At 44.4% G+C, this 17724-nt stretch overlaps 2 non-coding genes and 2 pseudogenes across 2 annotated transcripts; 1 reads left to right on the top strand and 3 right to left on the bottom strand.

Annotated features, from left to right (window-relative positions):
* Positions 1-12306: 12306 nt before the first annotated feature.
* Positions 12307-12425, bottom strand: LOC148806306 (5S ribosomal RNA; annotated as a pseudogene).
* A 537-nt stretch (positions 12426-12962) lies between these two features.
* Positions 12963-13081, bottom strand: LOC148806305 (5S ribosomal RNA; annotated as a pseudogene).
* Positions 13082-15264: 2183 nt separating this feature from the next.
* Positions 15265-15337, bottom strand: trnag-ccc (transfer RNA glycine (anticodon CCC)). Its single transcript has one exon. It is a non-coding gene; the product is annotated as a tRNA-Gly (tRNA).
* Positions 15338-16063: 726 nt separating this feature from the next.
* trnah-gug (transfer RNA histidin (anticodon GUG)) lies at positions 16064-16135 on the top strand. The gene has a single exon. It is a non-coding gene; the product is annotated as a tRNA-His (tRNA).
* The last annotated feature ends 1589 nt before the right edge of the window (positions 16136-17724 follow it).

Here is a 17724-nt window from a genome sequence, read left to right as displayed (position 1 = left end):
CCAGTACTGACTCACAGAAACACCCCGGAGTTTCTGGGATTTAAGAGGGATGTATGCAGCGGTGTTACGAGTCTGGAAGGAGGAGACGCGCATTCCGCACGGGGAGCGTAGAGCAATGAGACGCACCTGCTGCGCGCTGAGTCCTGTCCTATATAACCGCTGAGCACGGACACACAGAGTCTCCAGCCAGTGTTGGAGATTTATGATTTCAATGTTTTTTTTTTCCTTTTGAGCAGAAGCTGGGTTTCTTCCTCTAGTTAAAGTTATTGGAGTTGTGGTTACTGTGCTAGACCGTCGGGAATAGCGCTTTTATTTATTTTTTTGTCAAGCAGTCTGCTGTATACTGTACGTGAAATAAAGATAAGAGTGCTTTCTTGATACTTCACAAGAGTATACATAATCCACGAGCTGTATTAAAAAAAATGAACTGGAAGAAAAGCAATAGGGCTGGAGTTTATAGACTGTGATGCAAATACGAGAGTAGGAGAGGAGGGGACTAGTTCAGGAGCACAACCGGCCCTCTCCTGCCCATTCTCCCACCAGGGTCTGTTGTAAGCCAGTGTGAAATTCAGCTCCTTGCAGTTCAGCTTTCGATCACTCAGCTGCATTGCCCTGGGAATGTGGGGCAAATAAAGGAGATAGCAACCAGACTAGAGGGAGAGTTTTTATTCCTAAGGAATGACTTGTTTTACAACAGCAGACAACTTAAAGAAACAAAAACCTCTGTTTTGCTGCTCCAGGTTGGTTCCACTGGGAACAAGTGTGGCCAGGAGCTCATGAACAGTAATTAGGGGTTGTTTCCACAAGGGGGGCTGGAGTAAGTTAGATGTCAAGGGCAATAAAACTCATTAGACCTAATTGACCAGTTAAAGTGAGTTGTTCTGCTTTCTGCACAGAAACCAGTGCTCTCTTCTCAATGTGTGGGTGAGTCTCTCAGTGATATAACAGCTAGGCAGGACTGCCACTGTGGTCTATTTCATCACCTGTGACCCCATCTTCCAAAGACAACAGTCCAATCTAGCATAGAGTGTCCCGGACTGCTCGGTCAGTGACAGTGAGAGGTTTATCTTGTCTCTTGTTCCGCCAGAATGTAACAAATAGTGACCCCTTAATGGAGGAAACTTCAGCTTTTGTAGGTAATTATACCACTTGACAATGTTACAGGTGATGGGGGGGAACCCCTAGTGATCCCACAGTCTCACATAGACAATGGCCAGTCTACACAAACCTCCAGTCAACACAGCCCTGACCCCTGTTATGTCACCCAGGTCTACACTGTGAGACAATGATTATTTAGGAAAATTGTAAGGAATGCATTCCAAAGCAGTCAATGGAAGTATGGAATTAAAATAGTCAAGTCTTGATAAATAGAGTATATTATCTATTTATTATACCTTTACATTGTGACAAAAACAAATTTCAAGTCCATTATGAGCACACACAGCATATTAAAGATGGGTCTCTGCACTGTAAAGGAATCTCAGTTCACTTATAAAAACTTTAGCTAATAAACCTGAAATGTCATTTCTTTTACTGCTTGTTCTTTAAGGTACTAACTCATTGACATTATGTAGATTAAAATAAGACTATTCACAAAGAAAAAGCATTTATCACAAATGTATCATGCCAAATAAACTCTAGTAATCAAGAGCAATTAAGAAAAGGAAACAAAACCATCTTTTGAGGATGCCAGATAGAAATGTAAACACACACTCACACGTGGGGCCAATCTTACCAGAAATCAATTAACCCACCAATGATCTTGGACTGATGTCTGAAAACCAGAGCAAACAGTACAATATTAAGGTACTAAAGCTATTAGTAGAACAGATCTAGCTTCTCAACATAATACTTATGTCTGAACTTCATTGAATAGTGACACTTCAATCTTTCATATTCAATATTTTTCACAAAATCAACAGCTGAGAACAGACCGCCATATACCTTTATCCAGTGGTTTTCAGAGCAGAGACTTCCGTGTGGGCAAGAGTTCTTTCCCTGAGGTCCACTGCACTTCAGCTAGCCACGTTCTGGCTGGGTCGTGTGTACTCCTGGGAACGTCGCCTGTAATGAATATTGGGGACTTTGTACAAATTAATAATGTGAGCATATAAATATGATTTGTGTTGAAGCCAAACATAGACAATCACTGTTAAAACTTGAATTCAACCTCCAGTGTCTGCTTTTGAAATGCTGATCATCACCCGTCTTCTGGCTTCTAGATGGACGTGTTAATGGATATTTCTTGTCTTCTTTTTTTTTCCCCCATATGCTCTTCTCTGTATCATTAAGTACTTCTGGGTCATTTCATGTACCTTGTGGCATCTTGGCTGATGGTGAATGGCAGGCAGCTGCTCTAAAAATAACATGCCTATTAATATGATGTTGAAGACAAAACCAAAACAAACAACTTTGTTTTGCACTTTACAATTTATCACAAGCTTGTCATATTTACAGTCATCAACTGATTTAGGCTGCTGTTCCTGTGAAAAATGTCCTTTGTTTAAGAAAGATTCAATTTAAAATCTTTAGGTTTTAAATATAAACCACTGGCAATGTGGTAATCACTTTTACAACTTTTAAGAAGTTGCAAGATATCTCTACAACTATGTTGTCCTTAACCTATTCAGAAACTACCACTAATATTGTAAGAAATTGTTCTCTAGACTCTAGATCTTGTGGGCTCTGTTCTCGATGAATTGGAAAGGTGTCGTTCATGAAGTCCAGTACTCTGTCGATCTCTCTCTTACCAAGAGACTACCCATCTAACGCTGCAGGAAACTCCAGTGCCTGGTCTGGGAATGCTGTGCTATTCAGATTCTGTCAATAAATTTCAAGAATGGTTCACCTTTTGGTTTACACTGTGGCATTTCTTTGCAGTAACAATTGAGTGGGATAGTTATCTGCCTTCTATACTCTTCTGAAAATCATGTATCTTTTTAGCAGTCCCATATCCTTTCCTTATATGCTTGCTGATGAGAATGAGAAATGCTATTTTCAAGACATTAACACGAATATAATTTTTACATTAATTCCAAGGTACAAGAAAATGAATATCTTCAAAATATGCACTTTAATAAACTTACTTAGTTTCTTTTTTGGAAATGGTCAGTGAACCAACCACTCCAGAGCTTGTCCTTCAACCTTGAAATTATTTCCTGGAAATGCTGTAATCACAGAGGAGCTCTTCTCCCCTCAACAATGTCCCTTTTTGTCACAGACAGAATTATGACAGGCTGTTCGTTGATTATAAATGACTTTCTTACAGCCCTTACATTGTCTTTTCTCTTTGATGGATTTATCCATCTTCCAATTTGCCTCCTTATCCGGGAGGCAGGCTCAGTGTTTTTCACGAGCATCAATGCACAGTTTTTGTGCAGGTTCATCTGAAAAGAAAAGACATCTCATGTCTCCCTCTGTCATCTGTGAGCTTCAGCAGTTGTCTTTGTGATGACCTTGCCGTTGTAATCACACACCACCTCTCCCTTCTGGAAACACCTGGAAGTCACAAACTTCTTCCCCTTCACAGGATCGTCAGTGATGCTCAGGCCTTCCCAGATTTGATACTTTATCAACTTTTTAATTTGCATGCCATTTGGTGGCAGTCCTGTGTTGGGCTTCCACTCCTCAAGCACTTCAGACACTGTTGATACATTGGCTGACCAGTCCATCTTCTCCGTCTCCTTTCACAGCTGCTGACCTGGGCATTACAGCGCAGTTTAGTGAAGTAAAGATGAAACGGCTGATAAAACACAAATAAAATGCAATTAAGGTACATTCCAGATTTTCTTAAATACCGTACATGATTGGAGCTATGCAGGTGGAGGTCTTTTGTTCGGTATTAACATGGATTTTAATTGGCTTCTATGAAAATTGGCCATGGTGTGAGTGAGTCCTGTGATGGACTGGTGTCACATTATGGGTGATACAGTACTTTGCATCCACTGCTTGCCAGGATGGTTCCAGTTCTACCACAACCCTGAATTGAGTGGATGGGTATATCAATGTAGCCATCAACTTGCATGTTCCTCTTCTTCACTCAATGCAAAGGAAGCCAGCTGTTGTTTGAGGTTTTGTGCTCTTTAACAGGAATTATGACCATTTTTGTGCCCACTTGTTGAAACAACACTTTCTTTGCACCCATTCCTCAACCTGTAATAGCGAGAAAATAAAAATGAATACACCAAACTGTAAAAATCCCATCTATGTAATTTCTTACTTTTGTTGTATGAAAGTATTCTTACTGTCATGTTCTTTACCACCCCTGGGTGCTACAGGTGCTTCAGCTGGAGAAAGGCCTGCAGGTAATACAGTACAAGAAGCTGCTCAGGCAAGGTGATGTCTTGCCCAGTCTGTGCAACACATCTCTCTTTGCAACACTTTGCAACACCTTCCAGCAATCCTTCGTACTTGGTTCTGGACTCTGCAACTGTCTATATCTGTGGGAGAAATTAATACTCATCAACTTTTTTTGTATTCAAATTAAAAGTACAACTGAAAGAAGTTTTAAAATGAAAATGACCTATTTTTAGTAATCTCTTGGCAACATTCTTACTGTTCTTCTTCTGAATATCCTTTAGGATACTTTGGAAGTTGATGATGAGGTTAGCCAGGCTGGGATCCTCTACTTTCACACTGATATCATTTAGGATGTAGCCCGGAAAATGGTTTATGTTCTTAATATAATTAGCAATGATTTGGTGAGACAGTCCAGTGGTCTTCATTTGGTTACAATAATTGTTGTTTTGGATAGGCCCTTTACAAAGTTTAAGGAAGATGCAGATGGATCCATAAAAACAGGAATCTGGAAACATTTTCTACCTCACAAATGTAGAGTCACTATGTTTATGGCTGAGATTTCACATGGGTGAATTTTAAGCTAAGGAGTAAAAACATGTGCTATGGAAATATCACTGCTCAATTTTAAATGCCTTTAAAAATAAATACCTCCTGAGAGCAATCTGCCACTCCAAGATCCTTGGTAAGGTCCTGTTTAAACCCAGCCAGGTGAGGAGCATCCAGGGAGTGCGTTCTGTCCAGTCCAGCCTGGTTCACCGTCTTCCTGAGAGCCTGCTGATGGCTTTTAATAACTGGGGGACAGTACGAATACAAAATACACATTTAAACATTTTTACTTCTAAGACAAACTAGAATACAAGTATAAAACAAAAGATACATTTGGAAAAAATAGAAAGTTCTCCAGAACTCACATCTTCCCCTTCCTCTTCCACTTCAGTCTCTGGCATCTCTTCCTCCTGGACAGCAGCCTCTTGCTCAGGGCATCTGGACCACTGGTATATCATTTTAACATACCCTTACATAAAGGTAAAGGTTAGAAATGAAACAGAAGAACCCTTATAAATTATAAATATCTTACCTTGCTGATGTGTCTTCAGGATTCCACATAAAACAGTCCATGGACTCCGCCAGTCTCACATTCTCACCACACATGAGCCCTATGCTCTTGCAATCCCCGACCTGCCCATTCCTCAGGTGATTCAACAAGTCCTTCCTGGCCTGGAGAAGGAACTTGCTGATCTCCTCTGCTGAGGCTCATTTCATACACACCCTCTTTAGGTGAAGAGGAAACTGGTCAAATGTCTTCAGGCAGGTCTTGCACACCAGAGGAATCCTCATGGGTCTCTTTTGAAAATAAATAACTTTTGTGTAAAGGAACAAGTCAAGACTGTTTCAGTTTCTTAACCGAGCCTTAATTTTCTCTCCAATAGCTTCACCATATTGTTTATTGTATTTTTATCAGAATTATACCTTGCTCTAAAATAATGACTTTATAAAACAACTTAACTCTTACTTGGTCTTGTTCGCAGTCTTTCCAGTAGAAGTCGTTGTAGAATTTAAAAACTGCTGTGATAATTTGATCTGCCTGAGTGTCCTTCCCTAACCCAGTATTGATAGCTTGTGTACTGTAGGGTCCAAAGGTGGTGTTCTGCAATTTCCTCCCATAATGTTTCTTTGATCAGTTGGGAGCAAGTGTGAAAGCTTCCTCCCAGTGGGGAAGCTCAAGATCCTCTAGTTGTATGACAGATTTTGCTCTTCGAGGATCTGCAGTGTGGTGTGAAGCCAATTTTTGGCATTGCTTACCAGCTTCAAATATGTGAGTTTGGGTGGCTTGGCAGGTTTTATGAGTTCCTTGGTCTTCCGTCGTAGGCTGGCGGGTGCTCGGTTCTCCCGTCCAATAAAACTGCTGTGTTTTGTAAATGGTGGACTGTTTGGATCATTTTGTAGATGATCCTGGTTCCTTGTTGGAAGGTATCCTGTCTGTTTGACATGTTTGTTGTGTAGGCAGTGTGGAGGGTGACCGTACGGTTGCGTGCGTTGTCAACTCTGGATTGATCCATACTTACCATTTAAATGCCTAAAGCTTCGTTGACACCATTAGGTTTCCACTGTTAGGCAGCTTTACCTCTGTAGAATCTGTGGCTCCATAGGAAGACAATCTTGCCTTTCTGTGTGTCGCTATGTTTCTGCCTGGGTCTTCTTCAGGCATTGTTCTGGAACACTGTGTCCATGCTGGCCTGTTTTTATCCTGTTTTGTAAGGGGCAGTGTGTTGTAGTTCCTCCTAGGGGGCTAGTTTGTATCCTATGGTCTGTGTTCCTTCTGTATGTTTCTGTACGAGTAGGTGCAGTTTCAGTTGGTGAATGGGTTTCTGCTTTCCCTGGTGGGGATTATGCATGGACCATTAACATCTCAATAGGAAATCAGGGTCTTTTTGTTTTCCTCCCTAGTAGGACTGTGCAAGCTGTGCGAGTTTCCATAGCTGATTGGTTTCAGTTATTCTTCTGTTTGTTGCGTGTTAGTATGGTGAAGAGTTCCAGTCCCTGTAGGGTCTGGCTATTGAGGAGAGGGGAACAAAGCTCCTTCTCCCAGATTTTATCCGAGAGGGGACCATCTGGGACAAGGAGAGCACTCTCCTTCCAACGACTAAAACCCTCCCGGTTTTTCTGATGTTCAGGTCTTGTGTAAAGATAGTATTAAGTCTTTTGATCCACTCCCTTTCCTTTTTCTTTCTTTCTATCTCTGTCCAGTTGGGGTTGCTTTCCAGTCCCGTGGTTCCTGATGTACCTGTGTTGTGTCAGCTGGGTTCGGATGGAGTTACCCGTTCCCCCCACATAGGTCACCCCGCACTTTTTGCACTGGATGCTGTAGATGGCGTTATTGATGTTTTCTGAGAGTGCCCTTTGCAACTGGAAGATTTCTTTAGTTTCTTTGTTTTGGATCATTGTTTTCTGTTATGAAATGTTTGGCTCTTGGTGTATATGATCTGTTTTGTACAGGTTTTAGCTTGCTTTGGACTAATTAATGCTGAAGGTTTTTGTTTTTTTCTGTGTGCAGATATGATTTTGTGCTCCCTCAGTATGTTTGTGTTTTCTAATATCATGGTTTTTGGTTGGTTTTTATGCTGAGTTGAGAATATGATGTGTTGAGGGGTATTTTTCTGTCATCTGGAGTTTTTCTATTTAGAAATGTTTGTGCCACATTTTTGAGGAAACTTTGTGTGTATCTTCTCTGGCATAAAGCTGGGAAGAGTGTGTATTTGGCTTCCTCAAAGTCTTGTTGTTGTGTACAGATTTTGTGGAAGTGTAGGAGTTGTGATTTTACCAGTCCTTTTAAAGTATGTTTTGGGTGGAAGCTATCCTTGTGCAGTAAGCCGTGTGAATGTGTCTTTGAAAAATACCTTGATGTCCAGTTTGTCTGTGTTGTTGAAGGAAGAAACCTTGTATGTGGTGGTGTCTAGGAAGTCTATCAGGCTACCATGCTTGGTGTATTTGAGTTTAATGGACCTGTGGTGTGTGTTGAGGGTGTTAATGATTTCTTGTAAGGCTTGATATGTGCTGCCTATATGTTTATTTTTTATATCTTTGCCCTGGGATGGACTGGTGTCCTTTCCAGGGTGTAGCCTGCCATGTGTCTATTTCTTGCCACGTTTTAAAGTGGAGTTACAATCTTACTATTTTTACAGTTTAAATTGACATTTACAAATGTATATTGAAGCAGCTACCCACCTGAACTACACTATGTCAGCATGTGTAGTCTGCAAAGGAACAAGTAATAGGTTTATTCCATACTGAAAAGAGAAGAGAGAAAACTCAATGTTTCGGCTGTGAAGCCTTCTTCAGGTGTGAGAAAGACAGGGCAGATTAGAAAGATTAAATAGCACAGAAGAACAAAAGCTGGGAGAAGGGAGGAGGCAGGAGCAGCAGAGAGGCCACTCAGGAAGTGCAAAATGGAGAGAGGTGAAGAAAGGTGTGAAGTCAAAACCTGCAAGAGAATAGAGAAGATTACATTAAAATAAGTCAGTCATTGAGAGATCCTGGCTATTTGAGGTGAAAAGAAAAACTATGGGCTTGGAGAAATCTTTAACCTTCCCAGCCCTAATATGTTCTCTGAAGCATTCTCCTAGTCTCCTTTCGGTTTCCCAAATGTAGATAGCTGGGCATTTTTTGCAAGAGATACAGTAAATGAGATTCAGGATGTTGTCAGGGTTATCTGGAATTGTCCTGTGATGCCCTGATTGTCGTTAGATATGTATTTGCCAGTGATGCAGCGAGTGCTATTGCAGGGGAAGGTGCTGAGTGTGAGGGAGCTGTGAAGAAGAAGCTTATGTGGTGGTCAGCGATAAGAGATGATTGGGCGGTCGGAAAAAAGAGTACCAATGGAGGGATCGTCCTGTAAAATGTAGTCATTGTTAATGATGGTCCTGGGGATAGAAATTGGGTTAGGGTGGTAGGGAAGCACCGAGGGAATGCAGTTGTGAGACTGGGAGTTCCTGATTGAGTTGATGATCCGAGGGCTGTTTTTGGCCCGGGAGTAGAATAAAGCGACACTTTTCATCAAACATTTTGACAGGTACCACGCCCCCTTTTTCAGCCAATGGGAGGCCGCCATGGGCAGATGTCCTGCCCCCTTATCGGCCAATGGTGCAATGTTATGGGCGGATGTCCCGCCCCCTCGAGAGCCAATGGTGTGTCATAATGAGTGTTGTTGTCCCGCCTTCCACCCCTAGCAGCCCCAGGCCTCAGGGTCCAAATGCCCACCACCGCATCCCCTTCGATTTATAAATAAGTGTGTGAAAGAGCGTATTAGCAACGAGGGATGGAAGGTGATCATGTCTGCTGCAGGTTTGAATGCAATCTATTATAACCCTAGGGAATCGGCGGTGTGGGAAGTCTGGTGAGTGCCGCGAGTTTCTTGGGTGTGAGCGCACGCACGCACGCATGCACACTGACTGACTGAGTAAAGTGTCACAGAAAGAACTCGCAGGACAAATAGCATGTGAAATGTGAACCACTTTATTTCATCGGTAGGTTTTAAATTACAGAAACATCCCAGTATACACTTTTAAACTTTTCACACACATTACAGACTACTGCTTGCAATCGCCAATTAAATGTTGGTGCAGAAAATTAGTTGTAGCTATCGCCCCAACATTGTTCAGAAACTCAGCAGCATCTGAAAAAGCATTCATAACGCCCTTTCTCTTGCCATTTTTTATAGCCATGAACACCGAACTGGGCGACCCTAACAGAGCAAATAAATTAGCCTGAGTGATCAGAGGGACGGTGTTACCACAGGTTCTATGTAAAATACGTTGTATTTTGGAATACACACCGCTGAATCCGCCAGGCTTCAGTTTCTGATCTGAAAACATCAGAATCGCAGTAATTTCACTCATGTTCTTTACATGCACATCTATCTCTTTAACAAATTCAAGGACATTAGCATTCAGTTAATTGATTTTCATTTCAAGCTTTGCAGAAAGAAGAGTGTAAAGCACTTTTTGTAAGAATTCTTACGTATACATTCGAAATTTTTCGTTCTTCTCACAATGGCACACCTGTGTCTGTAAAACAGAGTGAAAGCTCTATTCACATTGCGAGTATTTCACAGCCCTGGTTTTACATAGATCTTTTTTCTTTTCTGTAAAAATAAGTATAAATAAGTATAAAATAAGTTTTGCAACGCACCAAAAGTCACGTGTAGTATTTTTCCATCTACCTTTACAAGTAAGGAGCGTACATTCTCATATGGCGAGCGGTCGTCAATTATTTTTCTCAGCAAGTGCTTTATAATCTGCTCAGTATCATCTGTAAAAGTATAGGCACCCAGGCCACTGGCGATGTACAGAACAGCCGATAAAATTCGGGCTAAACTGAGACACTTATAAATTTCTAATGCGGCAAACAACACATCTTTGTACTGTAACATGACCAGGGGAAGGGTCATTCATAACAGGTATTTTCGGAATGACCTACTTAAAATACTAGATATGGACCTTAGCAAAATGGCTGCCAAAAAGAATCAGCTGACCGGTAAATGGAAAGGGTCTACCCTGAGAAACAATGAGACACAGCTGAGCCGCATCAGGAACCGAAATATAAGTGCCCCGGAGGCAGTGAACAGGGCGGAAGCCGATAAGGTGAATGCGGTTTGGAGGAAAAGAGAGGAAAGAGGTGTATGTTAAAGATCGGGCTACAGAATAACGGACTACTGAAAGGAGAAAAGGTTTATGGTTTTTGGATTACGGACACTGGATAAAGATACATCGCGGATTGGCTTTATTACGGACTTTTGGAACTCGGATCGGATCAGGATTAAGGGAACGGATTACGGACTGTATTTGGAAGATAGTTGGAGGAAGAAAAGCCACGAAACTCAGGAAAGAAAAGTGTGGTGTGAGTACTACTTTCATTTACATAAACTTTCCCCCGGAGACACCACAGTACCCATCCGCGCACCCGACAACCAGGCATGTGTGACCCCGTTGACCTGGATGATTAATCAAACAGGCCGCGCATTCATCAACCACAACCCCCTTTAAACAATGGTTGAAGGTGCAACATACCACCCACTTTACAATCTGATCCATAGCATCGGGCTCATTAGAGCCATCGTTAGCTAAACTAGGTTGAACATTATCATTAATCACATTTTGGCGAACACACATGAACAGACACGAAACATTCAAGCTTGATGGTAGTTTGAAGATTGATGCATCGACCTCTTCGTTATTCTATTAAAGGAAAAAAGAAAAGGAAGGCTTAACAAAATAAATAGGCATGCTTTTTACCTAAAATATTTAAATTGTAATGCCTCTTTTGTGTTAGAGTTCTTTGTTTGCTTCGAACTTGCTGTGGTTTAATATTTACCATTTGTAGCAACTCTTCATCAGTCGTTGACGGACCCCCAACACCTGAATCGCCATCAGAGTTCACATGACAGCCACTGTCACACACCACTGAGTGCTGAGTCAGCTTTTGCTAAAAAGAAGACAAAGTGTTGAAAACGAAATACGCTAAACGCAGATTGAAACAACAATTCCACGATCAGAAAAAATATTTTAGCAACCTACTTCTTCAGTTTGCATAGCAGAGGAATCCGATGATTCACTACTCAAAGAAGCCATCTTCGCAGCAGTCAATATCGGGGCCTCACAGCTCAGGTGTCACACTTCAAAACTGGCAAGTCGGCTAATTTAAGCATAAACTCCAAATTTGTAACCATGCTCAAGACATTTTTCAAATGGTTGTGATGTTTTAGAACGCCCCACCATATCCCCCCGCCCCAAAATCACACGTGTTTTATCGAGAGTGAAAAGTAATCACGTTGAATTAAAATATGTAAGCTTATTTCAATGACAAATTCTCAACAACTTTTCAAAAGTTTGAAATGATTTTCCACGTACCGTGAACGTAAAGTCTTTAAACCTTAAAAATATTAACATGCAACCCAAGCCTCAAATGATGTGTGTTTCTCTAGAAAAGAAATTACATTGAATCAAAAAATGTAAAACTTATTTTATCTTTTGAGAAGAGCATTGTAGGGCGGGTCTTTATATTTTAGTGGATAGGTCATAAAAGTGTTAAAATAATTGAATAAGACACATTTAGCAGCGATAACTTATAAGCACGAGCAAAAATTGATCTTATAGATTATAGACGCTTATAGATTTTAACAATATAACAGACTTTACTAAAATGTTTACTTTTAAAATAAATATTACATCACAACATGTCCACACTCAGGCACCTGCCGTTAAAGGTTATGGGATGTAGAGATACAGTATATAAGGTTCATGATAAGAATAAATGGCTGGCGATAAACCTTTCCTCGATCCTTTGCGGACTTGTAAAACTGTTCATGATCAGAATAAAAAACGCTCACGCTATTACACAAGCACCCGTGTCTCGCCAAAGCTGACAAATAAACAGACGGAAAAGCCGCACTGCACGTGTGAACAGGGGAATGAGCGAGCGAGCGGGGATAGGGCGCCTCCTGCGCTTAAAAGCTTACAGCACCTGGTATTCCCAGGCGGTCTCCCATCCAAGTACTAACCAGGCCCATCCCTGTTTAGCTTCCAAAATCAGACAAGATCAGGCGTGCTCAAGGGGGTGTGGCCGTAAGCGAGAGCAGGGCTCACTGGCACCCTTCTTATAGAGAGGACAGCTCCGCCACATCTTTTACGACGCTGCTTTTTTTCCCTTGCGTTTTTCTCTTCTTCCCACGTTCTCTCTCTTCACTGCCTTCGTCCCCGCTCTATTTCACTTCAGCCTTTCACTCTTGCTTCCTTCCAATGAGGACGGAGCTGCGGGAGAAAGGGCGCTATAGAGGATCGCTGTGGAGAGCTGCTGCTGTGCTTTGACATCTGAGCTCTGTGGAAAATGATCTCAATACAATTCTGAAAAAGGCGACTCCCCGAACGCCAGCCGAACAAGTCTCCACAGCCGAAGCGCTGTGTCTCTTTTCAGCTGGCGATAAACCTTTCCTCGATCCTTTGCGGACTTGTAAAACTGTTCATGATCAGAATAAAAAAGGCTCACGCTAATACACAAGCACCCGTGTCTCGCCAAAGCTGACAAATAAACAGACAGAAAAGCCGCACTGCACGTGTGAACAGGGGAATGAGCGAGCGAGCGGGGATAGGGCGCCTCCTGCGCTTAAAAGCTTATAACACCTAGTACTCGCAGGCGGTCTCCCATCCAAGTACTAACCAGGCCCGTCCCTGCTTAGCTTCCGCAATCAAACGAGATCAGGCGTGCTCAAGGGGGTGTGGCCATAAGGGACAGCAGGGCTCACTGGCACCCTTCTATTAGAGAGGACAGCTCCGTCACCTCTTTTACGACGCTGCTTTTTTTCCCTTGCGTTTTTCTCTTCTTCCCACGTTCTCTCTCTTCACTGCCTTCGTCCCCGCTCTATTTCACTTCAGCCTTTCACTTGTAGCGGCAATGGTTGTTAATAAGACAGAATTAAGTGTTGCTGTGCTTTTTCAAATGAGGCCCCATCTCTCTGTTCATCTCTGTGGTGCAGCCACAGAGAAACTATTCATGCAGGCTGATTTAAAGATGTTTTCTTTTGATAAGGGACAGCTCCCAAATGGGGATGCACTTAGCTAAGCCTAGCTATCATGATCAATGGTCATCCATTGGCGCCTATCTTTCTAGGGTGTGCCAGATGGACATCTGGACTGCATTCCTAAGTGTCAGGAGTAAGTGACTCACATCTCACCTTCAACAACCAATCAGGGACTGGTAGGGCCGAGTAACCTACGTGGGACTCTGATGCCCATGGAACTTTCAGCCAATGAACGAGCTGAAGTTCCTCCAGGTAAAAACAGGCAACACAGAGGGCCTGAGAGACTATTTCCTGGACTTTTCTAAAGGGAATTCAAAGGAGAATTCCAGGGCAGGACGGCCCAGGAGCCAAAGGCTCCCAAGGGCAGGACATTCTCGCAGCGCGCCTCCTGACCATCCTAAGAGTCAGCCTGGACAACCACGGAACGACCAGTGTGTCCGAGTGCCAGAACTTTCCTTTGTTCTAAGAGTCTAGAGCGGAGGTTGCCAGAGAGTAACCAGAGGATCCACCTGAGGTAAGCACCAGCAGCAAGCCTTGTGAACAGGTCGGAACTGTGGACAGCTGAATCACTATTCAGAACTAGCGCTTCATCAGGAATGAACCGGTCCTCTTCCTGACTTGCTGGGACCCACAGTCATCTTTTCTCCTGTGCACAAACTTTGCTAGTTAAAGCCAACACTAACTAGCCGGTCAGTGAGCATCTGCAGCACAGCACAGCCTGGCACGGAGCCAAAGAGCCCGCAGGAGATCTGAATCCCCAGAGATTGGATGAGTATTCAACTTCAATGCATTACAGCTCAAGAATTCAATTGTTATCCCAACCAGTTGATATCAATTTTATTCCTAAGAGTTATGTACTTGTTTTGAGTATCTAATGTAGAAGTTGTAACCAAGTTCAATTACGAAACGGTCTAAATGAATGATATACTGAACTTATGTCCTCTTGATATATGTAACTCTTTGTAACTGAATGAATATATATCTTTTGTATTCTGAAAACCGTCACGATAAGATCTGTTAGGTTTACATGCATATTTTATGTATTAATAAATGTATCCTCGTGTATTAGTACCTGTGTGTGTGTGTGTGTGTGTGTGTGTGTGTTGTTTGAGTTATATCGCATGGTTGGATTCTAAGGCCATTAAAAGAATCCATTTCGTGATTTACGGCTACAATTAATAATTGTCCCCTTAAATGCCCAAATTCTACATTAGTATAGTGGCAAGTATCCCCGCCTGTCACGCGGGAGATTGGGGTTTGATTCCCCACCGGGGAGTAGCTTTTCTTTTACCTCCTTAGAGAAAGGACTGCCTTTCACTTCTCTGTTTTCTTTCACAGCGTCGTGCACCTTTTCATTGCTCTCGCTTTCAGAGCCTCCGCACGGCACACGACTCGACATCAGAAAGCACATTGAAGTGAAAGCAGGAAGCGCTGCGACATGCACTGTGCAGATCCTGCCACACTAAGAGGTGAGTGGGTCTGTTCAATGCACAAAGAACGCTTTGATAAGCGTCAAAGGCAAGTCATTCCGAGTTGGTCGTTTGTGTTTTCTGTTCAGACGCGAAATGCTGAAATGATCTCTCGGCTCCTCGGTTGTCATTTCTGCTCCGTAAAGAAATCACAGCACGCGTCGGCTTCCAGCACGGTGGGTCGGGACACGATGCCGGGGGTCGGAGAGAGCGATGTCTTCCTCGTTAGTATAGTGGTGATTATCCCCACCTGTCACGCGGGAGACTGGGGTACATCAGGACGCGCATTGGAGTGAAAGCAGGATGCGCTGCGACATGCACTGTGCAGATCCCGCCACACTAAGAGGTGAGTGGGTCTGTGCGATCACAGCGCTAGGCGAATCCCCAATCCCCTTTTGTGCGTGGCGACAAAAGAAGCCGGTCTGTTTCCGCCCAGTTTCGAACCAGGGACTTTTCGCGTGGGAGGCAAACGTGATAACCACTACACTACGGAAACGGTAGCAAACCCTTCCCAGCGGCCCAGTGCTGAGCTTCGCCAATGCGATTCAGCTGCTTCCAGTGCCTTTATTGGAGTGCGCTGATGGACCGTGCTCTCTCTCCAGAGACCAGCACGCCTGTCATGGACGGAGCAGGAAAAGCGGCGCCACATTCTACAGCCCTCTCCACGCAATCGACGAAATCGGGCTACTGAAGTGGAGAAAATCGCCTCTCCAGAAAGTGCAAATATCATCTTGGAGAGTATAAATCCTATTGCCGAAGGTCAGCCCTGTCTACCAGAGTAACCCTCCCACCTCCTGCAGCGATGATCAGCTCGTCTCACACGCGAGAAGTCTTCGGTTGGAAACAAGCGCCCCCTCTTCTCGCGCGTTTTGCACGTTCGAGTGGTTTTAATGCGGCTCCTTCGTACACGGTGCTGATCTTTTGGAAAGCAGGAGGCAAAACTGACACGTTCCCATACCGGGAGTCAAACCCGGGCCGCCTGGGTGAAAACCAGGAATCCTAACCGCTAGACCATATGGGAGCACACAACCCCGCTGTTCCGGGCATCATGCAAGCAAACTACATAAATATGAGAAAACACGCAAGAGAGTTGTCACTCAGAGTGTCGAAGGGTCGATGTATACTGGGGCTCAGTTGAAATGCAACGTCAGGACTTTTCCGAATTAGGTCACACGAAGAGAGCACAGCCTTTTCCGCCCTACCATGTGTGTATCGGTAACTCGCCGTGATCGTATAGTGGTCAGTACTTTGCGTTGTGGCCGCAACAACCCCGGTTCGAATCCGGGTCACGGCAGAATAGGGGCGTCTGCTTTTACTACTTGCGCGAATGAAGGCAAAAGAAAGCCAATCGATGTGAACGAACGGCGCTTTACAGAGGAGTACTGCCTGACTGGATCGTTGATGAACGACAGAGGCCACTCCGACCTCTTCTCGGTTTTCTTCAACGACTTACTAAGGATCTTCTTCACATTCGCCCATGCAGGGGAAGCCAGTTACACCAAAGCAAACGCAGGAAAGTGCATTTCAAGCAGAGACCAGGAGGGACTTGTTTACACCGAGAGTGGTCGGAGAATGGAACAATGCGCCCAGCCCTGTTGCTGGAGCCGATTCTTGATGAGATCTTGGGCTCACTGGATGCTAATCTTTCTGTTGTTCTTGCAGGTCCTGCGCTGCTTTTGAGCCGACAGAGCTCGTCCTGGTCTGTCGGCACAGCCCAATTGCAAATGATCGGCTCCGCGTACAGAAGGAACGTGCGTTTGGTACAAGAGTGCATGAAGGCACCGGAAATACATTGGGAACAAATGACCGGTCGCTCAAGACCTCTGTGAAGTACAGGAGCGTGCAACAAGAGGCTGTTTTCGCCCGGTCTCGAACCGGGGACCTTTCGCGTGTTAGGCGAACGTGATAGCCGCTACACTACGGAAACCTGCAGGGACCGCTGCTGGTGTCTCGCTTGCGTTTCGGGCTGAGAATGGGAAGCGTCACTTTAGGCAGGGGGCGCTGGAGAGAGGAACAAAGGGCGCGATGAAACAAAATGCCGAAACCCGGGATCGAACCAGGGACCTTTAAATCTTCAGTCTAACGCTCTCACAACTGAGCTATTTCAGCAGTGCACAGAGCCCACAGCCACCTGCTCCAGCCTTCCTGTATTGCGGCATGAGCGCACCAAGAGGAGCGGGAGAGTGTTGCAGGAACGTCACTCAGAAGGAAAGCCACCCAGCTGCGCCCTCTGAGCTCTGTCCAGCGCATCTTCCTCGCATGGACTCCTGCCTGCGACGGGCAGGAAACAATTAGCAAGAACAGAACAGCACCCCATGGGTGTCTCATGACCACACCTTAGGTTGTGACACGTGCAGGTGTGAGGGGTTGCCGGGCTACTCTGGAGCAGAGCTTGGGCGGAGGGGGGGCGGGAAAGCAGACAAAGAGGTGACACCTCAAGGTCTGCACGATCACAGCTCTCCGCCGCCCCAGGCTTCCGCTCGATAAGCTACTGGACACACCCGCCCCTCCTCACACAGACCGTGGAAAAGCCCCCGAATGGGAGGGCTCTCTCTTCCTCCCAGGAGCTCTTGGACACGATGCACAGACAGAGCGCGGGGAGCCGCCGCCTGCAAACACGGCTCCAGGCAGGACTCCACTCCACAGGAGCCGCAGAGCAGAGGAGATGGGGGCAGCTTAGTTCCTGTGCAGAGACCTGAGCTGTTGTTGCTGCGGACGCTGTCTTTTCTGTTCTCGGGGTAGGAGTGAATGTTGAGTTGCCCTTAGAAATGAAGCAGAGCACTTCAACGGCACGGGTGTGTGTGTGTGCGTGCGCCCTGGTGATTCTGGGAGACAGATCGAACCTGGGCTAAAAGAGAGGGGGCTTAGCCCTCTTCCATTTGC

This window comes from Atractosteus spatula, unplaced genomic scaffold, assembly GCF_055471065.1.
Source record: "Atractosteus spatula isolate fAtrSpa1 unplaced genomic scaffold, fAtrSpa1.hap1 Scaffold_55, whole genome shotgun sequence".
Classification (NCBI taxonomy): Eukaryota; Metazoa; Chordata; class Actinopteri; order Semionotiformes; family Lepisosteidae; genus Atractosteus; species Atractosteus spatula.
This window is presented reverse-complemented; position numbering and strand designations above follow the sequence as displayed.